We start from the raw sequence: 25,080 nt of genomic DNA, 5'->3' as shown, positions 1-25,080 counted from the left end.
AGCAGAGACTTAAACACCTCTAGGCATGGAGACTCCACTACTTCCCTAGGTAACCCATTCCAGTGCTTCACTACCCTCCTAGTGAAATAGTTTTTCCTAATATCCAACCTGGACCTCTCCCACCACAACTTGAGACCATTGCTCTTTGTTCTGCCATCTGTCACTACTGAGAACAGCCTCTCTCCATCTTCTTTGGAGCCTCCCTTCAGGAAGTTGAAGGCTGCTATCAAATCCCCCCTCCCTCTTCACTTCTGCAGACTAAACAGACCCAACTCCCTCAGCCTCTCCTCATAAGTCATATGCTCCAGCCCCCTAATCATTTTGGTTGCCCTCCGCCGGATCCTCTCCAATGCATCCACATCCTTTTTGTAGAGGGGGGCCCAGAACTGGACATAATACTCCAGATGTTGCTTCACCAAAGCTGAACGAAGGGGAATAATGACATCTCTGGATCTGCTGGCAATGTTCCTCTTAATGCAACCTAATATGCCATTAGCCTTCTTGGTTCTTCTTGTTAACATGCCTGTAGAAACCTTTCTTGTTATCCTTCACATCCTTAGCCAGTTGCAATTCCATTTGTGCTTTTGCCTTCCTGATAACCCCCCGGCATTCTCGAGCTATACATTTAAACCCCTCCTTGGTCATTTGTCCAAGTTTCCACTTTTTGTAAGTTTCCTTTTTGTGCTTAAGTTCACCAAGGATTTCCCCTGTAAGCCAGTCCGGTCTCCTACCATGTTTGCCTCTCTTGCTACACGTCGGGATGGTTTCTTTCTGTGCCTTCAATAAGGCTTCTTTAAAATACTGCCAGCTGTCCTGGACTCCTTTCCCCTTCATGTTAGCATCTCAGTGGATTCTGCTCATCAGGTCTTAGAGAGAGTCAAAATCTGCTGTTTTGAAGTCCAAGGTGTGACTTCAAATGAAGGTTGAGACTCTGAATTATTGGTTAGAGATCTGTTAGTGCCTTTCTAATGAAGGATCTCAATGAGAGCTATTTGGGTTTTCAAAATTGAGGAAGATTATGGCTGACTTGTTAGGGGTCTTGGTGTGTTTTGAGGAATCTGGCTTTAGGAACATTGATTTCAAGTTGCATTCTTATTTTATCTGATATAAGAAACTGTGGTTCCTGGCTTACAATGCACTCCCATAATTACAATAGAAGTGAAGAGACAAACTTTAAAGTTAAAAAGCGGTGCACAGAGGGGATGTGAGGGAGAGTGCTCCTGCTTTATGTGTGGATCTAAAGTAATTTTTGTTCAACAAAACTTAAAACATCCTAGCAAGATGTCCAGAGAATAAGCTAAAGTACCACAACTGCAAGTTGAACCTCTCTAGCAAGTTGAACCTCTTTAATCGGGCACTCTCTCTGGTCCGGGAACATCCGTGGTCCAACATGATTTTAGTTACTTGAATTTTTGCTTATTATGGGTGTAGCTATGTTTCCCACTGTCCCGTCAAGTTTTACAGCTGCCAGTACTGGCTGTCAATATATTGTGCTGCTATTTAGCTCTAATGTAAAATGTCTTCTCAAAGCCCAGCAAGCAGTGAAAATGTTAGTAATGCTGCTAAGCGTAAGCATATTTTTATGCTTTATCTACTTATGCTTATCGGAATACAGTAACATTTTGTAACAAAAAGAACTAACAGTTTATTTTGAAGAGCACTAATAAGCCTTGGCTAGGCGTTGGCTTATATAGGGCAGGGCTATTAACTCTCTCTTATTTGTGTAATCACGTAACCACTAGAATTTCCAGTGGTTACATGCTTACGTGTGGTGGGGGGTGGCAGAAGCCGGTGCTCGGGGCAGCTCTCCCCTAGAACTAGCTTCCAACTGCCTCTGATTAAAGAGGCAGCAGCGTGGGAGGGTAGGTGGCTCCATAGGGAGCCAGCTTGAAATCTGCTTCCTCTGAGTACCGACTCTCACCTGCCCACCTCAGAAAGTCAGTTGTGTGCGTGTATGTGTTTGGGGGCGGGGGGAGAGGCGGCTCAGTGGGAGCTGGTGCTCATGGGGAGCTGGCTTTTAAGCCAGCAACTCCCAGCACTGGCTCCCACTTGCTTTCCCTCCACCCTTGTGCTACCGCCTCTGTGGGAGGCAGGGGTGGGGGACAGATGGCTCCGCAGAGAAAGCCGGCTCCACACACGTGCTGGCTTCTGCAGAGCCACCTGTCCCACCCCCTTGTTGTCTCCCACAGATGCAGAGGCAGCAAGAGGGGGTGTTGCGTGTAGTCGATATGATTAACCAATAAGTCTAGGCTTATTGGTTAATCGTGTATTTGACTATATACGAACATCCCTTCAGTCGGTGTGCATGTCTTCCATTGATAAAGAGGATGAATAGCCTCTTGAGCTTTCCCTGTGCAAAACTCTTATACTGAGAGAGACAAATTTATTTGGGGGCTTGTTTTGTGTTTTTGGTTTTTTTGGTCTCATTTGGGGGTTGGTTTCCTTTGCTTTGTCCTGGAATTGCATCCTCCCAAAGCTGAAGTGGTTCAGTGTCTGCCTTGCTCTGCAGGAAGATCAGTAACCCCAACTCTGTGCCTTGTCTGCGGGAAACAAGATGATCTGGCCTGGCAGGACAGGGTGGTTGGGACCTCAAGAGAGCAAGAAGGTGAGTGTCAGTGGCATGATCAGCGCACTGGGGAACAATCCCCAGGGGACTCTGTGATGTCACTCATCACATCTCCCATTGATCAGATTGGAAAAGAAAAATTCTAGTATAAGTTTAGCATAAGTTCATGCAGGCTTGTTAAATTTGTCACTTGCTTTTTTGGTGTATTACTGGCATCCTTTCTCTGTTGCCACCAAGAAAACATGCTACATTCTCCTATCATTTGATACTGCTTTCTCTTATCAAGGTCTCCAACTGCATGCCTCAAACTTTGAGAGCTTTGAGGGAGTTTTTTTTCCTGCCTTACCACATGGTACAATTGGCTGGATGCAGGATCAATGTATTATCCTCCTCTGAAGTTATGGACACAGATTAGTATTGTAAAAGACAGACCAGGCATCAAGGTTGGATTTGAACAACTCACTTTTCAGGCATGTTTGAACTTGAAGCTTTATTCAGCTCATACCCCACAAAACTAACATACCAGAGAAGTGAAAGTAGAACGTAACATAAACAAAACAACACATCCAAATTGCTGGCTGCCTTGGTCTACATAGCTGAGTCTTACAGGGCAGTGTCTATATCTCTTTGTAAGTTATGGAAGAGAATTTGTTCTGAATTTGCAAATGCTTGGTTTAAGCTAAAAAGCCAGTATAATTAAATCTGTGTTCAAATACAGCTGTCCAAAGAGGAGTGGTCACTTGGAATGTGGAGGTGGCAATCCCCAGATATTGTTCCTGAAGATCTTATTGTAATAATTATAAGGCAAGTGTATTTAAGAAATGGCATTATAATTTGAATAGAAATTTTTATTCTTGTACTACCCTAATAAACCCAGCCGCTGTAATCTGTACGTGACTTCAGTGAACTACCTTAAAAACACTAATTACACAGAATCCTCCTGTAGCACTCTGTGATCTTCTGAGACTGGGGTGGGTAAGATCTGCCCTGCCAGGACCCTCAGGCACAGAGCGGCCCTGAGCCCTGTGGCGCTCTGCTCCAGGCCCCAAGTCATCACCCAAACTCTTGGCTCCCCCTCTTCCCCAGGTCACAACAAGGGCGGTGAATGGTTATCTAGTAACCCTCACCCTTAACAGGTGAGCCTTACTGGCTCCGATTAACCAGTGGGGTCTGGAGCAGCTCCTTGCCCACCATAGGCAAGGGGCTGCTCAAGCCACACAGGTACCACCAGAGGCAGGGGCGCTTCAGCTGGCCAGAGCAGCCCCTGCCCGCTTCTATTCCCTTTCTTAAGCCAGAAACCTCTCCTGCACCCATACTTCCTCCTAGATCCTGCACCCCAATCCTCTGCCCCAGATCACAATCCTCTTCTTCACCCAAACTCCATCTCAGACCTCACATCCTCTTCTGCAACCCAGTCCCCTATCCTGGGCTCCCTTCTGCACCCAACCTCCCTCCAAGACCCTGTATCCCCTCCATAGAAAAATGTGGCTCTTGACCACTTACAAAAAGTCTTGGGAATGGTTCCCCCATCAAAAATTATTGCCCAGCCCATTCTTAGCTGTTATTGGGTGTGTACAGGAAAACTTAATAAACAGTGCTTTTGTAGAAGACAATTGCATTGACTCCTGGTGTTTTGGTAACCGAACATATTTTGTGCCATGTGGTAATCAGGCAAAGTGGTTGCCATGGGCCCCACTCCTTCAGGGCCCTGCGCTGCTCGGCTGTTAGCTCGCTCGCTCACTGCCCTGGCTGGGAGCTGCCCGGCCACGCGGTGCGGCCAACTACAACATGCTGCCTTGGGTCCCGCAAACTCTTTGGCCAGGCCTGGTGGTTATGCAGTTAAGTGTGAAGTAAAAGTGACTGCTGAAAAGTTGGATCAGAGCAATAGGCTGGAGAGAACTTATGCTTGAACTTCTGTGTGTTTGTATTTTTTTACTGAAATATGAGTATTGTGATAAGTGCAGGCTGGGGACTGAACTGATAGTGTTGCTAGGTACTCTAGTCCTTGGTAAGTGAGTTGACCCAAATGCTTGGCCACCAAAGGTTGTGAACCTCTACAGTTGGGACAGTTAAAAAGTAAAGTTCTCGTTTGGGGACTTGGGGCATATTATTTCAACACAATTAAATTTAGGAAACATTAAAAACTTTCTTTGGCCGCTTTCCCTAGCCCCAGTGAGACTAATTATGCGTTTTACTTCAGTAGATGGTATCACTGATGCTTCTCGATATTGCTCTGTAGTTCCCTGTAGTTTAGGGGTACTCAACTTTGGAAGCCCCGGGGGCCGCAATGATACAGCACATGCTGAGGGCTGCAACTTAAGTGTGGTTGTATATATATGCAAATAGCTTCTTCCACACTGACGGGCATGAATATAAAGATTAAGGCAAGACTGTACAAAATGCAGGCCCCATTTAAGTCAGTTCTGCTGATATTAACAAAATGCAATATTTACCCGATCTCCAATTTATAAGACAGCACTTTTAATGAGCAATGACAGTCCAGGAATGTAACTCCTAAAATGCATGTCAACAGAAGACCATTATATTAATGACTTTTTTGTTTTGGCTTCACAATTTTAACACGTCATACAAAAACTGCCAATATGGTACTGGAATTTACTGGACTATAAGTACAATCAATATGAAGATTGTGTCTGCAAACTTTTCACCAGCTGTTTCACATCAGGCTTGTATTCTGTTGTAGCAGCAGAATACAAGCAGAATACATCTGACAGTTGGTCAGATGTCTCTCAGTAAGAGAGGTGTGCAGTTTTGACTGGATGATTCCCATGGAGCAGAATGAACTTGCACAGACATATGTAGACCCAAAGCAAATTAGCACTTTTTTGGCACATTTTAATAATGCAGGGTACATGTCTTCCTGTACATAGGTCATCCAAAATGTTCGTGTTCTCTTCCTTATGCCTAGCTTTTAGAATACTGTTGTTTTGCATTTCTATTGTCGCTTCTTCAGATGTGGCCCTCTCAACACCAAATTTCACTGCTGAAGGTGAGACTGCCTTTACTTCAACTGAAAATGGATTTTCAGTAAATTCAAGAACTGTCTTCAGGGATTTGACATCTAGAAAACGAGAAGAAAATTAATCTTTCAGCTCTTAGGTGTACTCGGTAAAAAAAATCAGGAAAAAAAGATGCATGTTTCATCTTCAGCTGTGTCACTTGCAAGTTGAGGATGGAAAAGTGAGTTAAGTCTTTTTCATTAAGCTGATCTGCAAAAACGGCCAGTTTGTTTCAAATGTGGAAACATCACATATCAGAGAAGGCAACATTTTTTTTCTTTGCCTTGAAGTTTAAGATTGAGTGCATTTAAGTGGTGTTTCATATCAGTGAGAAAAACCATTTTTAGCAGCAGTGTCTCTTCATCTAAACATGACAGTAAGTCCTGGCGATCCTTTGCCTCCAAAAACACTCGTACAGCAGGCAGTAGATCCATAAATCGATCTAAACACTTTGCCTCGACTTCAGCCATTTAACTTCTGCAGGCATTGCCAAGTCACCATACTATGTTTCATACTCCTCAACAAAAGCTCGAAATTGTCTGTGTTCCAAGGCATTTGCAACAGTGGAGTTGTCGATTTTTGTGACACTATGCATTGTGCTTTTGATAAATTCTCTCTTCAGTTTGCTGCATAACTGTTCTTGGTGCAGAATGCAATGGTATGAAAAGAAAACTGGATTTTTCTTCAGCAAAGAAATTAGCCCCTTCTCTTTTCCAACATTGGAGGGAACGCCATCAGTTGTTAATGAAGTAAGCTTCTTCAAATCAATGCATTTTCCTGGTCCTTCAAAAAATGCCTTCAGCGCACAATAAACATCCTCTCCCCTCGTTTGATCTGTAAAAGGTAGCAGAGTAAGCATTTCTTCAACATACTTCTTGCCATTGAAAAAACACACCCAGATTATGAACTGAGATATGTTTGAACGATTTGTAGATTCATCCATTGCCAGAGTGAAATACTCAGAACTTTCAATGTCTTTTAGCAATTTAGAAAACAGGTTGCCTGAAATGCTTTCAATTTGTCTTACTACAGTTGAATCACAGACTTGCAGTTTTGATATTTAACTATATCCTCTTTGTTTTTAAATTCTGCAAAAAGTGATTTGCTGCAGTCCAAGAAGCACTGCTTCATCAGTTCACATTTGATAAAAGGTCTTTTTGATTTAGCTATGTACCAAGCCATTTTGAAGGAGGCTTCTGTAACGGCATTGCTGTCTTTAACTTGCAAATGGAACTTACCTTGTTGAGTACAGTAACCTTCCAGTAAGGAACGTATCTTAGTTTTTCTTAAATTGCTGTCAGGTAGATACAAGTCTTTGAACTCAGTGTGGCAAGATTCATAGTGCAATTGCAGGTTTGTTTTCTTTAACACGGTGATAGTTTTTTGACAAAGAAGATACATTAGTTTTCCATTTATCTCTGCAAAAGCGAATTCCGTCTCCCAAACAGGGTTGAAAACCCTGTTTCATCCAACAAGCATCTCTTCTTAGTTGCCATTTTTAATACTTCTTATTAAAAAGAAAATTGTATACCACTGTTTTGGGTGTTTAGCTTGAAGCTTTGGGTTGTGCATTTCTTGGAGTGATTTTTACTGTAAAAAGAAAAGTTTCCAAACCAGAGTGCTCCAGCCTGAGGCGGGTGGGTGTTTAGGCGAGTCAGGCCAGACACGAGAGCCAAAAAAGGACAGGTGCCTGGGAGTCCTGTCCTGTATTCCCAGCAGGGCTGAAGTCCCCATGCGGGAGTCCGTCGCTCCGTGAAGGATGGAGGCAAGGCTGCCTGGCCGCGGCGCTGGTCCCAAACATGGCCAGTGTGAGCCAATCAGCACTTCTCAGGCTCTGCCCACAAAGCTAAGCAGCCAGCACTTCCCACAATGCCCCGGCACTCCCAGCACCTCCTCCCTGGTGTCTAGAAATGCTGACACCCTGTACTTGCCTGTTCCAGCCAGTCAATCGGCTTGCGTCTTTCAGTGCTCACCCTGTGTGGGAGACGCCTTGCCATTGTGGAGCACGTTCTCAGTGGAGGCCATGTTCAAAGGATCCCACCCACAGGCCCTGTGGTGAGTCCTGCGCAAACCCCAAACTGCACCGTGGGCCGCAAATCAATAGGCTGGGCTGCGTGTTGAGTAGCCCTTGTGTAGGCTGTCATGTTGACCGTTCGACACGCGAGATCCATTTCCTGGACACCACAGTACAAATTACTGATGGCAAAATCAATGCCACTCTTTACAGGAAGCCTGCTGACTGCTGCACTTACTTACATGCCTCCAGCTTCCATCCAGGACACACCATACAATCCATCGTCTATAGTCAAGCCCTTAGATGCAACCACATCTGCTCCAATTCTACTGACAGAGACCAAAAACTTCAAGATCTCCTACGAAGCATTCGTAAAACTCAATTACCCAACCGGGGGAAGTGAAAAAACAGATTGAAAGGGCCAGATGAATACCCAGAAACCAGCTACTCCTGGATAGGCCCAAGAAGAGTAAATCTGGCCCGTGGGAAATCCTGAACCTTACTCCTCCCTGGGCCTCCCCCCTGCTCCGTGGGGCTGGAGCACCGGGGGAGTGAGGTGTCTCAGTTGGGGGCCACATCAGTGAGGGTTGGGGGGATTTGGAGGGTTTTTTTTGCTTCTCACTTGGGTGGTCCCCGACTGATTTTTCTGTGGGTCAGTGACCTCTGATCCAAAAAAGGTTCCCTGCCCCTGCCATAAATAAAGAAAACATAAGTTAATATTGTACTGTGTTTAAACTGAAGTTTGATAACAGAAGTAGGGATGTTAAGGACTATTGACTATCTGATAAGCAAATACTTATTGGATAGTCGGCAGGATAGTCACTTAGTGGTTCCCCTCGCCCCCCCCCATCAGATAGAGGCATCAAGGGAGAGAGAAGAGGGGGGACTTCAAAGTGGCAGTGCTGCACGGAGCCCGGGGTCAGCTGCTCCATGCGGCGCTGCCACTTTGGACTTCCCAGCTGACCCTGGGCTCGCTGCTTTGAAATGCCACAAGGAGTCCAACGCTGGGGTCAGCTGGGGAGTTTCAAAGTGGCATTTCAAAGGGGCAGCCCTATCAACTAATCGAATAGTCGATGCAAAAATTAGTCAATTACATGATACTTAACATCCTTAATGAGAAAGCTAAAGTACTTAATCAGTTTAGTTTAATATTTCCTTCCTTAAATGAATTTAATTTCTTAAATTCCCAGTTAAATCAATCCATTCTTCCTAGCTGCAGCATTAGCAAAATGGCTGAGGTGTAATTATGCAGTTAATGGTGAGTTTGCATTAGCAAATGGTGGTCCAAGGAAAGGTTTGCATTGAGCCAGGCGGGCCGTGAGTCAAAAAGTTTGAGGACCACTGCTTTACAGGGAACAAATTCTAAAATGATCCCTCTCCCACCCCCATCTCCATCTCCATGGGCGGAGATCTCACTGCTGAGTGTAAGCAGGGAAACAAAGGCACAACTACTGCATGCTTCCGGCTTTCACCCTGCTCTCTATGTAGCTCATTTCTGTGCCCCTTTGGTCCCTGAACAAGTGATTGTAGAATGGTGCAGGACCGTGTACTAAGATGTAGAGCTCCCACCCCAGCCAGAAACTGCTCTCTGAGCCAGTCTCAGCAGTTGCTCTCTGGGAAGCAGGGAGATCCTTGTGTGAAAAGGGGTACGAGGCAGATCCTCTTTCCACTGCTTTTGTGCCCTCTTGTGTATCCACAGGGCCCGTGGAGGTGGGGTCACCACCGAGGATAGTATCCAGGTCCTTATAGAAACGACAAGTCTTACGTGCAGTACGGTGGTGACAGTTCGTCTCCTGTTTCTTACAGTATGCCTGCCTCAGCTCCTTTAGGTTCGCTGTGCCTCTGCTTTTAAAATGTATTAAGAGCGTGGCAGTTTTTAATGCATTTAAAAAGCAGAGGCGCAGTGTCAGGGACCGGGTGCAAGCCGGGAATCGGCTGATTCCCTGCTCATGCCCGTTCCCTGCAATGCCTTTGCCTCTTTTGGTCCCGCCCCCCTGATGGTGCTGGGGGGAACAGGCTTTTAAACTGGCTCCCTCCAGCACCGGCTCCTGCCCCCCCCCCCTTGCTGCCTTTATCAGAGAGAGGCAGTAAGTTGGAGGGAGGGCCAGGGAGCAACTAGTCGATTCACTACTTGATTACCCGATAATTATCGGGTAGTTGACTAGTTGCTTACATCCCTAAACCAGAGGCCACTGAGCATCTATAGCTGAAGTGTATTTATTGAGGTATTCTGAAATCCTCATGCAAAGGTGCTGAATGGGTGCTACTTATTGACTAAAAACCAGTCATCTGTTCTTCAAACTCTTAATGGAGTCACTGAGATTGCTGCCTCTCCCAAGTGAAAGAGTGGATGGGATAGGGTTCATCTGAAATTTCAACTCTCTGAGAATGTCCCAAATTCAAAAGCAGTTGACAAGAAAAATTCTGCTAGTGGGATTTACTCAAACATTCCCTGTTTCAGCAATCCTACTGTGCAATAAGCACAAGGAACTATTAAAAAAAATGCACAGGAGATAGCTGGAAAATTTGACTTACCTGTGACAATTCTTCCAACAGTACTAAGAAGCCAGTTGTAGAAATTGCTCGTTATTATCTCTGTCTGTCTTTCTCTTCAAAACTGGTGTAAGCTATGTTGAATGTGAAATTTTCCAAGTTGCAGTGCACCGTACTGTACATGCATAGTACACAGTCATTCTTATAACAGTCTAAAATGTATTACACCCTGGCAGTGAATTTTCTCTTCCTCTCCTTTATTTATATTTGCCAGCTCTCCTACTGAGACACAGCTTGCCACTATTTCAGACTATGGCAGATCTATTAGTGTGCAGCTCTAGCAGCTGTAGAAACCATGACTCTGATATTACTGATACATGTAAGGTATCATTTGAATTACTGTCTTTTACTATACCTTAAGCTTTCACTAAACAATGCTCCGGCATGGAATCTTCCTAAGGGGAGTATCTTACATGTTTAAAACAAATCAGTATCTTTCAGTGGGGTTCATTAACCTTTGGGAGCCTGATCCAACAAATAAGCTAAGCTATGGAGTAAAGCTGGTGTTTCCTTAACTGCTCTTTCATTTGATTTTTTTTTTTTTAAATCTCAATTTACTATGTTCCACATCTGTTCACTGCCAACTCCTAAGTGGCTCTACTACTTTTTGTAAGCAGAGCTGGTGTTACTATTGAGGTTGCCTAACATTGAAATGTAAGAGACTTTAGCTGCTTAAAATATGGCCCAACTGTAATTGTTTGATGTGAATTTCCATGCAATTAGCATAGAATTACCAGCTGCATTATCTTGCTTTTCCCCCTCCCTCAGTTTTAGAGAACAAGTTTAGAAAAATGGGGAAACTCTAGTTTATCTGTGCTTTGAATTTCAGTAGGGACTTTATTGGGCAAAGGAGGTTGTGAGTTGGAGCTGATTGTGATTTTTTTTTTTAAGACAAAATGGCTTTTGTTGGAAAATGCTGATTTACTAGAACTGAAACATTACCATTTTAGTCACTTCTGAAAGACAGGCAGGCTTTTGTTGGAAACCTGCTTGGTTTCTCGCTTATTTGCCCAGTAGGCTGTTAGGTAGCCCAAGTCATACAGGACTAATGTTCCTACTAAACTCTTCCATCCATGTGCAGAATAAATGTTTCATGTGTGCTGAGGCATGTATAAATGTGCACCACCTTAGAAACAAAAGACCTAGTTGTGAGCAGTCTGCTAATCAGCTGGGATGGCATTTGAATCTCTCCTGAGTGGCTGCACATGCACATAGCTTACAGGGAACATTGTCCTGGATCATAGCTCAATGGCAGTCCCGCCATGTACACTTTTCTGGGGTTGGTGAATCCAGAGCTTCCAGGGTCTCTGCTGTGCAGCTGTGAACTTGGCAGCTCCATCTAGAGGAGCCATGCATCTTAGGGTTTGAGGCTTCTCGCTTAGATGGTGAGGGGAGGTCCTTTGGGCTGTTCCATTTTGGAAACATACAATGAGAATGTTTTGGGTTTTTCCAACACCAAAATGTTTCAGCATTTCCTTTGCATGGGAAATTTAGAAATTTCAATCTTTTATACCCATTAGGAACAAACATGGTTGTGAAATGTTGGAATTTCCCGTGGTACATAAATTCTGTATTTGAACAGTTCTAGTTGCCAATCTGTCTCTTAGTTACCATCAGTAAAATGGAGAGAGCTCCCCCTTATCTCTGTTTGTGAAGACAAATTCATTGTGCTGTGAAGCTCACCATAGTGATCACTGTAGATAAACCCAGGAGGAAATCAGTAACCCTGGCCTGAGCATGGACACTGGATGGTATGTGGTGATTGAGGTATGGGGCCTATACACTAAACAAGGATGAAGGTATTGGGTTGTTCCTCACAGAGTGAATGACACTTCTCTTGTACATTGAGTGAATGCCAGTGGCAAAGGTGGCACTGAAATTTGAAGCAAAGTATGTTGCTGAGTCATTGTACACAAGCTTTAGATTCTCGTTTGTCCATTTCTGATTTAGTGTCTTAAAAGGTAAATTAGCTCATGTGGAAACCTCAGAGAAGAGCTCCCTGTCCAGGAGTAGCAGCCCAAAAGACACCCTTTACTCCTGGCTGGAGGCCCGTGAGAGTGGATGTTGCCCCTGGGAGTTTTAGTCAATTAGCTGTTAGTTGACCAAGTGCATTGGAAAGCATATCCTGAGCAAGAGAACTTCAGGGTGACTTGTTCTGGTAGCAGCAAAGAGGCAGTGAGGTATCTTCTCACCTGTCACCGGTACCAACTCTCCCTTTCCTAAGAAGAAGCTTTCCAAGAAGAAGCTTTATTCATGAACGTTGCCAATTCTCCAGAGCTTAATCAACCTACGTAAAACAGGGCTGTGAGAGTCTGAACTATTTCTGACCTTTTGGAACAAAACCCTCTGTGCTCTTACAGAGGGAATACCACTGAGCCTTGTAGCAGGATTTCCTTAACACACACATTTCAAGCCCTCATTTCTAAAGGAGAGTTAACAGTTAACTTAAAGGGATGGTATTGAGCATGTCCTCTTAGGTCCTACCTCCAACCCCCACTTTCTTAAAGGTATCCAAGATGACACACACTATACAACAAATACTGCTTTAGGTATGAGGTAACGCCTGCTATCCGCAAGACTTCCCATAGAGAGATGTACAAGTGATTATCGGTGCTGGTGTTGTCTCTCAGGGTCTAACCATCTTCTGCATAAGCAAAGGATAACATGAATTGGTTGAGGTGATCTGATGGTAAGAACAGATTTTTTTTTTCCCTATAAAGCATAAAACAAATTCTAGTTCTGCTAAAAATAATCAACCTATCCATAGAACCATTTAACTCATTGCCCCCCACAGAGATGCAGTGGAATTCCCAGTTCTGCTGTAGCCTTGAATCTTAAGTAAAATAACAAACCAATGGTTGTGATTTAGACAAAGACGACAGGTGTTTGTCATGTTAAAGCTGTAGAGTAATTAGTAAGGAATGTTATGAAACCTTAAGTTGTATATATTAATACATATGGTGAAAACTCACGAGCTACCTAAAATACATTCTATTATAATTATAAATGATTGTCTCGGTTCCCTTATGACCTTGCAACCTTTTGACTTAGAAAGCTAAGAATATTAACGCAGTTAATGTAACTCTTCATGATGATGTGAGCCCAAAACATACATTCTACTTTTAGAGATATTAGTTGTGTTTTGAAACCAGTCTTGTGGCTGCAAAAACACTTTCCTCTAAAGAGACACTCTTTTCATGTCTTCTCCTCAGGGCAAAGCACCTTAACTGTGCTGCTGAGGTGCGATGGTAACATTTGAAGCGTGCCTGTAGGAAGATTTAAAACTACATGAAACGCTGAATAGCAGAATTATATAGACTGTGTTTTGTATGGCTTATTTTGGTAAACATGATGCTAGAGTATGTCTCCATTTTATTCTTCAAAAGAACAAGGATAATGCATTGTGTCCGTAAAACTCTATGCAGATTATTATGGACGTGAATAATTCATGCCGCGTCCAACAGTGCAACAAATTGATTTACAGTCTCTTGAGTGCAGGAGGATCTGCAAACCAGCTCCCTAATATGATTAGCTACAGTACTGGCTGCCATTCAATTTTTTTTTCCTTTAAAAAAAAAAAAGCGCATAACTGGAATATAGGCTAAGAAACATTTCTCAGTGCAAATGGGGTATGCCTGACCAATAGTATTGTAGCTTTTTTCCCCCCAAGCCAAAAAGCCTTCTGAGTTAAACATCCAATTTTAAATAAGAGCGGCCTTGTTAGGTTGAACATTGCCTGACAGCATGGGAGGGTAGTGTATGTGTAGAGATGGCACTGAGGGGTTCTGGGAAAGGGGCAAGTAGTGAGGGGGTTGGGGGGCAGAGCTGGCACTTGGGACAGGGTAATACTGGGACCTGGGGGCTGGCACAGGGGACCTTGGGGGATCGGGTACAGTGGGACTCTGGAAACAGGAGGCTGGCATGGAGGTGTTTGGGGCAGGGGGGCTGACATTAGGGGACTCTTGAGGACGAGGCTAGTACTGGTGGGGTTGGGTGCAGGGGACTCTGGGGTCAGGGATTGGTGATGAGTGGCAGTGGATAGGTAAGGGGCTCTAAGGGTCAGGGCTGGCACTGGGGGCTTTGGGGACTGTGGCTTTTTATACTGGCAAACCCATTCACAAACTTTTTGCAGACGGGGGTAACATTTTATTTGTATATTCAAATATTCATTATTTGCATAATAAATATGCAAATTACATGTTACTAATCCACCAAAAGTTTGTGAATGGGTTTGCCAGTCCCCAGTGTAAAAAAGGTTGGGAACCACTGGGTTAGTAGATATAAGGTATGTCATTTGAGTAGTACATTAAGCTCCTAATATAACTTAAATTGTGTCGCTTAGATTGACTTGGACTTGTAATATAAACCTACCCTTAAGATAAGGGTTAGATTATTTAGAATCATAGAAAATTAGGGTTAGAAGAGACTTCATGAGGTGATCTAGTCCAACCCGCTGCTCAAAGTAGGACCACCCCACAGCCACCCCCAATGAAATCATGCCAGACAGGGTTTTGTCAAGCCTCCCCTTAAAAACCAAAGATGGAGATTCTGCCACCTCTCTAGACAACTCATTCCAGTGCTTCACCACCGTCCTAGTGAAATACCTTTTCCTAATATCCAACCGAGATCTCTCCTGCTGCAACTTGAGACCGTTGGTTCTTATTCCATCTGCCACCACTGAGAATAGTCTCGCTTCATCCTCTTTGAAACCTCCTTTAGGTAGTTAACGGCTGCTATCAAATCTCCCCTCATTCTTCTCTTCTGAAGACTAAATAAGCCCAATTCCATCAGCCTCTCCTCATAAATTGTGTGCCACAGCCCTCTAATAATTTTCATTGCCCTCTGTTGGATTCTCTCTACTTTGTTTACATCATTTCTGTAATGGGGCCCCCCGAACTACACTTGATACTCCAGATGTGGCCTCATCAGTGCCCAGTAGAGAAGAATAATCTCTACTCTCAGTCTGCTGGCAAAGCTCCTATTAATGCAGGACAATATTCCTTCTTGACTATAAGGGTACACTATGGACTTAAATTCAGCTTCTGATCTACTGTAATCCCCAGGTCCTTTTTTATAGAACTGCTGCTTAGCTGTCAGTCCCCAGCATGTAGTGTTGCATGAGATTCTTCCGTCCCAAGTGTAGGACTCCGCACTTTTCCTTGTTAAACCTCATCAGATTTCTTTTAGCCCAATATTCCAATTTGCCTAGGTTGCTCTGGAGCCTATCCCTACCCTCCAGCCTATCTACCTCTTCCCACTCAGGTTAATGTTATTCGCAAACTTGCTGCATGTGCAAACCATCCCATCAGTTATGAAGATGTTGAACAAAACCATCTAGCCAGCTTTGTATCCACCGTATAGTCCACTCATCTTTAACCTATCAGCAAGAATACTATGGGAGGCAGTGGAAAAAGTTTTGCAAAAGTCAAGCTATATCACATCTATCATATTCCCTATAGCCACAAAGCCAGTTACCATAACAAGGGCATGATTTGCCCTTGGTGAACCCTTGCTGACTGTTCCTGATCACCTTCCTCTCCTCCACGTGTTTCAAAATGGATTTCTTGAGGACTTGCTGCATTGTTTTTCCATGGACTGAGGTGAGGCTGGCTGGTCTGTAGTTTCCCAGATCCTCCTCCTTCCTCTTTTTAAAGATGGGCACTGTACTTGCCGTGTTTTCTCTGCACAGTGCTTGTCCGGCTGGCTGAGTTTGGCAGTCTCGGTAATGCACATTCCAGAGCAGATTGTGTTAGAGACCAGAGCCTAAGCCCCAAACTATGTGTTTAATAATTAAATTTCTCCAATCTAGATTCAAGTGTGAACTCTTCAAGCACTATATCAGTATAAACAGAGTCCCAGACAGTCCCCTTGGGCACCGGAGTGTCTATCTTGCTATCCAGGTAAGTTTGTTTTTGGTGGTCCCGTACACCAAAAATCAGAAACAATATTCTACTTCATATTAGGGATGTTAAATATCGGTTAATTGAATAGTCAAGTAACCTCATGAATTCTTATCAGTCGACTATTTATAGTCCCATGGGGGGTGCCGGGAGCTGCTGTATCAGAGGCAGCAGCGCGGGGTGTCATGTGGGAGCTGGTCTACAAAGGGAGCCCGTTAAAAACCAGCTCCCTTAGTGGACTGGCTGCCTGTTGCCAGGTATTGCTGTCTCTGATAAAGAGGCAGCAGTGTGGGGTGGCAGCAGCCCCTGTCTTAGGTGGGTCTGAGCTCCCAGACTCAGCACGAACCAGAACGGAGCCGGTCTGTCTGCCCGCCTGGCTCCTAATACATACAAAGCTGCAGCAGCAGTAGGTTCTGAACCTGGTGCGAGCCAGAACTGAGCTGGGCTGTTGGCCAGCCTGCTAAAAAATGTACTGGCAAGCATGGGGAGAGGGAAATGCGTGTAGTCTATAGCATTAACCTATACGCTTTTGCTTATCAGTTAATCGGCTATGCTATTACATCCGTACTTCCTATGGTTAAATTCAGTGCCTTGCTTGGTGAAGAGTCTGAGGAGTAGTCATGTTACCGATACAGACTAACATGATTATCATTCTGAAACAATGTTCTAGTTACGCACAGTCCCCAAGGACTAGTCATCCTAGCTTTGTCACCAAGCACAGTGCTTGTAGCCAATCCTGTAATAATCTAACAATGTCTATTAACTAGAAGGAAAAAATAAATTAACAAGGTTTAAGCAAGTAAAGATAACACACCAATGAGTTACAATCCAAGTTTTCAAAAGGAAAAAGACATTGCTGTTATATACGAGCTCTCTATGTTCTTTAGGACAGACCCAGACTAATCATCTAGGGGATCCCTTGCTATTGCTTAGAAATATTGCCCTCTTCAATTCCAAGCAACATAGGGATAATTTTTACTTTAACAAGTATATTTTATTCCCTTCTTCTAGCCTCCATATAGCTGTGATGGGATACAGGCCCTCATCCTCTTCATGGGTGTCAGGAAAAGCTTCTTTTCTGACTGGGCTGGGGAGGTTGTGGTCTTAGCAAACATTCTCATAGTTACAGAGCAAATACTTAAATACTTACCTTAGAACCTAGAATATAGATATTATAAGTAAGATTAATACTTGCAGCATCATACAAGTATTTCATAAACTCTAAACACATTATTATAACTCTAATACCTATTTTAATAATGTTAACTGAAAAGGTGAGCCAGATTGCTGTGCATTTCTCAGCATTTAATGAGGGCTGTGGGCATTGGTTTGACTTGGTACCCAGGCTGACAGCATCATAATGCTGACACAGTGGTGTCTTAACTGGGGCTCCCATGGGACACTATCACACAAAGAAGAATATTCCATTACCTCCTAGCAATGGGAAACTCAAAATTCCAGGTCTTTAAAAAACGCACCCAAATCTTTAAAGTGGCATGTGTAACAAGCAAAATGTTAATGTTACAAATAAGCCCAACTAATAAAATACCCACTCTATCTGTTGGAACGTGAGAGTGAATTTCATTATCAGTTTATTACGTGTGTAATACTTCAGTGTCAAATACTCTGTTTGCTGTATTTCATATGCTTTATCTTGTATGTCTGTGAAGTCTTCCAGTTGTCAAACTCCAAGGACTTGTATGCAATACTGGTCTTTATTCCTTTCCCTCTCCCTGGAAGGAAAAATAGCCTTAAGTGAGTCTTGCCTTCAAAGTGATCTTATTTGCCTCTAGCTATAAATCGAAAGGTGAGGGGGAGAAATTCCCCTGACTTTGCATCCTCATTTTATGTGTTTCTGTTTCTGGTAGTCTGTACACAGTAGTACCTGTTAACTTCCAGCATTGCATAGATTTTTGTTGCCACTCAGTGTGCTGTGACCGTGAAACTGTGGCTCATTGGTTAAGTTGTGATAGTCAAGTGATCAGTGTATGCATAGTAGGGATGTGAAAGTATAACCGTGTACACGGTTAACTGATGAGCCTGGGCTAATCAGCAAACATTTAAGGTTACGTGCAGGCTCCCAGTGTGCATGGTATTTGCCTGCTCTTCTGGGCCAGTGTCTCGGATACTGCCTTGCAGTGATAAAACATTGATAGCGTTTACATTGTAATGTGACTTATTTTGTGGAAAACATCCACTTTTGGAGACAAAAATCTTCTACCCCTGCTAGAAACTTTTGTCTTTTCCTCTCCTTTTATTGTCCACAAAGAGCCAGTGTGGACTCTTCTGGTTTTTTTGTCAAGACAACTGGTTTCCGCCAGTATCCCACAATGCCTGCCTTGATATGTTTTGTGATCTCTGCTGCGCTGCAGTCATGGCACCCCTCTTCTTTCAAAGCTCCTGAAAGAATCTGACAACTGACTAGGCTGCTCCATTTGGGGAACAAACAAAGAACAAATCTTTGGCATGCTCCTGTTCTGCCTTATTAGGAACACACTGGTGGACAGACTGCTGCTGCAGTGGGAAGGCTGGAGAGACTGTTGTACTGCTTTGACTTTCCTCAGCATGGAGAGCTCACAGAGCTACAGAGGACTCCCAAGAAGCACAGGGATTAGCTTTGCTTTTTCACAGCACTGAGGCATGCGTCCCCACATTGCTTTGCTCTTTCTGTTGACAGGGTACTAGCAATGTGGCCATGAAATTTGGCAATAGGCAGAAAAAACGGTTTGACTGTTTTTTCACTTTTGCCTGTTGACATGTTGCCAAACCTTCTTCATGTAGACATAGCCTTAATCTAAAAAGCCAGGTTCATTTAAATCTTTGATTCCACAGCTGTTGAGGATATGCAAAGCATTAGTTGCAGAACATTATACCAGCCATCCTGACATCATCTTGGTAGTCTGAGAATGCAGAGAGAGAAACAAGGAGACAAGCAGGTGGATTCAGTTTGTGAACCTAACTTAATTCACTCACAGAGCTGACTAGATCACTTACTCGGCCATAGTCTTAGTATTAATTTACAGCCTTCAAGTTCAGTGTAAAACAATCCCTAGCCATTCTCTCTGGGGCTCAACTATGAGGGAGGTGTAGGGACGTAGGAGCAATTCATTTTAGCCCCATCAGCGGTAGCACATTACCCCAACAGTTACCTTGCAACCCTTCCTAGTCTATTTTTGGTTCAAGACTCCTGCATTTAGAATACTTAATTTCAGCTATTTAAATTTGAAATGTATTTTAAAAAAAATCCTATGATGGAAATTTACCAAAATGGAACGTGAATTTCGTTGGGACCTACTAATGAGAAAGAGGATAGTTAGAATCACAGAATCTTAGGGCTGTGTAACCGGGTCCTGTGGGGGAGGGGCAAAGGATTGTCCTAAATTTACCCCCATAATCTCCTTCACGGCCGCTGTCCACCTGTTAACCACTCACGCGGTCCAAGTCCGTACACCCGTCGGGGTCTGTACCTGTAGTTCCCGGTCTGGCTCCTCTGGGTTTGGTCTCCGTGCTTGCATCCGGCCCCTGGCGAAGGGTGCTGCCTCTGTCCCCGGCCGGCTGTGCTGGGGCTACTCTGGCTCCACAGTCCCGCTGAGATGCCTGCCTTCTCTTTCCCAGGCTCGTTGGTCTGGTGTTGGCCTGCGGGTGGTTGAGAGCAATACCAGCCCCCGCTCTCCTCTCTTCCACCCTCTTTATCCATCCCACTCTATGGGCCCCCGCCCCTGCCCGGTGTCTGCGTCGACCTGGTCTCCCTGGGTCCTATAGCCAGCTGGTTCCCCGCCAGGGGCTCTTTCGCCTGCGCTGGCTTGCTGCGGCTTCCCTCCCACTTGGGCGTCACTCCTGCCTGCCGGCAGCCTCCCGCCGGCTCCAGGTAGCTGCGAGTGCAGGGTTCGGGTCCCTCGCCATACGCCGCGCTCGGCTTCGTGCTGCCGCCCGCCGGTGCCGAGCAGCCGAGAGTGCGGGGTTCAAATCGCCCGCTGCTCCCGGCCCCACGCCGCAGCCCGCCGGCTCCTGGATCCCCGTCACAGGCTGGAAGAGATCTTAGGAGGTCATCGAGTCTAGCCCCCTGCCCAAAGCAGGACCAACCCCAGCTGGATTGCCTTGGTCCCTTTCTGATTGCTTTGTCTTCTATGCTGTTGATGCTATCTTTTGCTTCCCCCTTGGAAGGAAAGAGTAGTGTATCTGAAACTGAATAACGATACAGTAGATCTTGAGTCAAAACTTTGATGCCATAATCTTTGTGGTGAAAGGCATTGACTTGCCTGTACTCAAAAGTGCTGTTCGGTTGTAGCAAAGAGATTTAAGTGTACCTCTTTCAGACAGCAGTTGGTACTCCCTGAGTCCTGATTTGAACATAACGAGTCCTCAGTATTGCACTTTTCGCATTCTTGGTTATCTAATTGATGGCGCTGGTGTCACGTGGAGAGAACACTACGTAGCATCTGAGCCGCGCAGCTTCCTATTAAACCCTGCACACTGCCTATTAATCCCCGCGCAGGGACTCAGGGCTGCAGCAGGAAGAGATGCCTTTTCCCAGGCCCTGAAGCTCCCGTGTCTGGGAGAGAGGTGCCCTGCCTCCTGGCTCCCCTGTAGCATTGCCGTGGCCAGCGTAGAGGTGCCCCTGTTCACTGGCCTCTGGAGGACAGGTGCCCCTTCCCCAGCTATGCCTGCTGGAGCTGCCACAGCCATGGAGAGGTGCCACTCACGTGGCCCGAGCTGTTGTGATAAGAGGGCTGGGGATAATCCACTTTTCCCTGGGGCAACCTATATTCCAAATCCTTAATTCTCAGCCAGACCTCTGAGCCCTCGCCTTTACCCTGAACCACTCATTTCCAGCACCATCCCAGAGCCCCTAAATTGAGCTGGAGCCCTCACCCTCCTGCATGTCAATCCTCTGAGCCTCCTCTCACATCACAGGTCCTCTGTCCCTCCCCCACCACACAGTGTTTGTGTGGAATTCGTTCTGTCATCTCCTTATTGGTGCATCTAAAAGCCATTTTGCACATGGACATGAAAACATTGCTTTAGCCTGCATGGCTCTGAGTCTGAGACCCGAGAGTATTCCAGAATGCACTTCACAAAATAAGTATCTTCAATTAGTTGTATGAGTAAATTTCAAGCAGCCAGAGGAAACTAAACTACAGATACCTGTAAATCTCAAGTGCAGCTGGAGTTACAGAGGGGAACAGATGAATATAAACTTTACAGTACTGGAAAACTGACACTGAGATGTAAATGCATTTTAATCAGCCCATAAAAAATACTGAACACTGGGTTAAGTAGGTAGGCCTAAACTCTACTAAGATGTGCCATTGTACCAGAGTTTGATGGTATTCATAGCACTTTGCTGAGGTACTAGCCTTGGTCTGATAGCTCACTTTGAAAAGCTCTTCGTAAAACCTCAAATTGTTGAGAAAGAGGGTAAAAGACACTAATACGTGATCTTCAATCTTTTCATTCCAGTTGGCTTGCACAAATGTATGTGGGATTGGCTCTCCCTGCTCAAAATTTGTAATGTTAAATTAGTCAACAAAGCCTCTATTTGTTTCAAGTAAATGCCAGCTAAATAGAGTAGGCTGTAATCATTGGGTGCATGGCATTTATTGGAGCAAAGCCTTACAAGAAAAATAGTGAGAGAACAAAGCTCCCTATCATTCCCGTGCAGTATGATTCGCAAAACCCTTTCCTAGTTAAGTAGTGGGCTAGGCTGGATCCCTGCTCTTGCATAAACTCGTGTTACATAATGGGAATGCACAGGCCTCAAATGTGTGTCGGCAAAGAATTTCAAAGTGACTAACACCTGCATTAGTGAAAATCCTGTTTGTCTGTTGTCGGAGAATTGCAGAGGCACTTTAAAAACTCCTAAAACTTGAAAAAAGCATTTTTTGAAAAGGAAACATTAACTTTAGTTTGTAACATAACCTGACCACCTTAAAATGGCTAATATCAGACAGCCTTCAGTAAATTGTAACCCCCCCCGCCCCTTACATTAAACATTTAGTGGCTGCAGATTAAAGCCAGTTTCCACTCCTCCTTTCTAACATCAATTTTACAGACTACCACAAAGGAAAATGTTTTCTCTGATCTGCTGTTTGTAGCTGAGAAAAAAAACAACATAATTTTCCAGGGCTGTTAACATTCCTGTTTCAGTAGAGTGCAGGCAGGAACATATAGTGGATTGACTTCCATTTTATTAAGTAAGTACCCACCTTTGATACCGCACATGCCTGCAGAGCAATTTCTGACAGTGTTGAGTAAAACAAGAGCTGTGAGTTAAAATTTCAGGCAGATGCATAGGAGAATGGCTTATTCAGTGGAACGGGTGAAACCAAGGAAACTGATTTTTGAAGGTTAAGATGATATTGGAGGCAACCTAAGCATTAGAATTTCTTTTTGTGTTGGAAACGGCACCATCTCCCATCACTGAATTTCCTGTCTCTGTTATCCTTAACTTGAAATGTGCATGTCGGACTTGTCTGGGATGTTTTCAGTTAATTTTTTAAAATTATTAATGACCTGCTAATGAATCTCCGTTAGTAGGGCAATTTGTACAGTCTCTGCCTAGTGCAAAATCGGTTTTTGTTGAGCTTCAGGATGATGAGATTATCTGATATATGAGAGAGAGGAGGCACCAGAGAGTTGGCTTTTTAGTGTGTGGTGGGAAGAAGCAGGAGGACTGTCCAGCCTTGAACTCCTTCCTTGGTATGTTTGAGCAGTTTACGTGATCCACTGCAAGCAATTTGTTACTGCTGCTGGAGCTTCTGCAGTTGATTATTTTTTCCTAGTTATAGGATATAAAAAGACTATGTTGACCGTTCTGGGCCTTATTGCTACCTTCACCCTTAAACTTGAAAAATTTTTTACATCCCAGAACTAGAGGACATTCGGTTCTTCCATTTCTAAACATTTCCTTCAGACTTGAAGGGTGACATGATAGGTGCGTTTGCTTGATTGGCGCAGGTAGGATGAAATGGAAAACATTCCTCTAGTTTGCGATAAACGTAAGCTACTATTTTGAGGACCGTATCCTGATGCCACATTGTCAATGTTGACCTGAACTAAGCCTTAGAATAGGATTAGTTCCTGATGCACAGAAACTGGTTTGATTATGCTGACATTGTGATACACAGCTACTTGTTTTTCTTTGATGGCATTCCATTCTATTGCTCAGGAAACAGTTGAGGAATGTGCAGTATGAATATATTTAGTGATGCTCGGTACCCTGTGTTGTAGTAATTGTGTAGCTGCAACAATTTTTAGTGGTTATATGGTTACTGAAAAATTCCCCAGGACAGGGCCGGCAACCAGTGCGTTCCTGGCTCCACTCCTGAGGAGCCCCTGCGATCCCACGCTGTGCCTCTGATACAGAGGCAGCAGCATGGGGTAGCAGTCGGAGCTGGTCTGCAAGGGGAGCTGGTTTAAAACTTGGCTCCCTGCACTAGGGATGTTAAATTTAGATTAATTGGCTAATTGATTAGTTGATGCAATTTGCATTGACTATTTGATTAGTTGGTAAGGGTGCCTCTGCCTTAGAAGTACAGGCAGTCCCCGGGTTACGTACAAGATAGGGACTGTAGGTTTGTTCTTAAGTTGAATTTGTATGTAAGTCGGAACTGGTACATATTGTAGGGGAAACTCGAGCCAAACATTTCTCCAGAGCTCGGTTTTATTCTCCCACACCTCACTTCCCTCAGTCCTTTATTCTCAAGCTGAGGTGTCTGCTGAGAAAAGCCGCTCCGCGTCTCCCTGGTCTGCTGGGGGGGCGGAGGGGCGCTAGCTTCGCGTCTCCCTGGTCTGCTGGGGGGAAGCAGCTAGTGCGTGGTTGCCTCACATCGGATCCCTACTTACAAACGGGGTAAGTCAGATCCATGTAAGCCGGGGACTGCCTGTATAGCAACAACCCCAGGGTGAAAGACCACTTCAAAGGCAAAAGCGCTGCGGGGAGAAAAGGGCCAACGGGGGATTCAAGCAGTATTCCAATGCATAGCAAGAGATGCAAATATGGCAGGAGACCGGATTGGCTCACTGGGGAAATCCTTGGTGAACTTAAGCACAAAAAGGGAGCTTAGAAAATGTGAAAACATGGGACAGATGACTAGGGAGGGGTATAAATGTATAGCTCCAGAATGCAGGGGAGTTATCATGAAGGAGAAAGTGCAACTGGAATTGCATCTAGCAAGGGATGTGAAGGATAACAAGACACGTTTCTACAGGCATGTTAGCAAGACGAAGGTGATCAAAGAGGATGTGAGGTCCCTACTGGATGAGGGTGGTAACTAGTGACAGATGATGTGGGGAAAGCTGAAGTACTGAATGCTTTCTTTGCCTATGTATTCATGGATAAGGTCATTTCCCAGACTAATGCATTGACACAATATGGGACGAAGGTGGACAGCCGTTGGTGGGGAAAGAACAAGTTAGGAACTATTTAGAAAAGCTAAAGGTACATAAATCCATGGGTCTGGACTTAATACATCCAAGGGTACTGAGGGAGTTGGCAAATGTCATTGAGGAGCCTTAGGCCATTATCTTTGAAAAGTCGTGGAGATGGGGAGAGATCCTGGATGACTGGAAAAAGGCAAATGTAGTGCCCATCTTTAAGAAAGGGAAGGAGGATGATCCAGGGAACTATGGGCCGGTCAGTCTTACCTCAGTCCCTGGAAAAATCATGGAGTGGATTCTCAAGGAATCCATTTTGAAGCACTTGGAAGAGGGGAAGGCAATCAGGAATAGTCAGCATGGATTCATGAAGGGCAAGTTGTGCCTGACCAATCTGATTAGCTTCTATGATGAAACTGGCTCTGTGGATATGGGGAAGTCAGTGGATGTGATATACCTTGACTTTAGTGAGGCTTTTGATAAAGTCTCCCACAACATTATTGCCAGCAAGTTAAGGGAATGTGGATTGGATAAATGGACGGTAAGATGGATAGAAAGCTCGCTGGAAGGTCGGGCCCAGCGGATAGTGAACAACAGCTCGATGTTAGGATGGTGGTCGGTTTCTTGCGGAGTACCCTAAGGTTCGGTTCT

At 44.5% G+C, this 25,080-nt stretch overlaps 1 protein-coding gene across 8 annotated transcripts in view; it reads left to right on the top strand.

The window, feature by feature from the left end:
* The window catches only part of TLN2 (talin 2), a 368,094-nt gene that overhangs the window by 11,301 nt on the left and 331,713 nt on the right, over positions 1–25,080 (top strand). The window contains exon 1 of one of the 8 annotated variants that reach the window (XM_014575633.3): positions 2,585–2,605. The exons of the other annotated variants lie outside the window; for them this stretch is intronic. The gene's annotated coding sequence lies outside the window, so the exon portion shown is untranslated. Of the gene's footprint in view, positions 1–2,584; positions 2,606–25,080 lie in introns of those variants that run through there. 8 annotated transcript variants of the gene reach the window in all.

This window comes from Pelodiscus sinensis, chromosome 14 (genome assembly GCF_049634645.1).
Source record: "Pelodiscus sinensis isolate JC-2024 chromosome 14, ASM4963464v1, whole genome shotgun sequence".
Lineage (NCBI taxonomy): Eukaryota > Metazoa > Chordata > Testudines > Trionychidae > Pelodiscus > Pelodiscus sinensis.
Note: the sequence above shows the minus strand (reverse complement) of the source record. Positions and strands in the feature narration are given on the sequence as shown.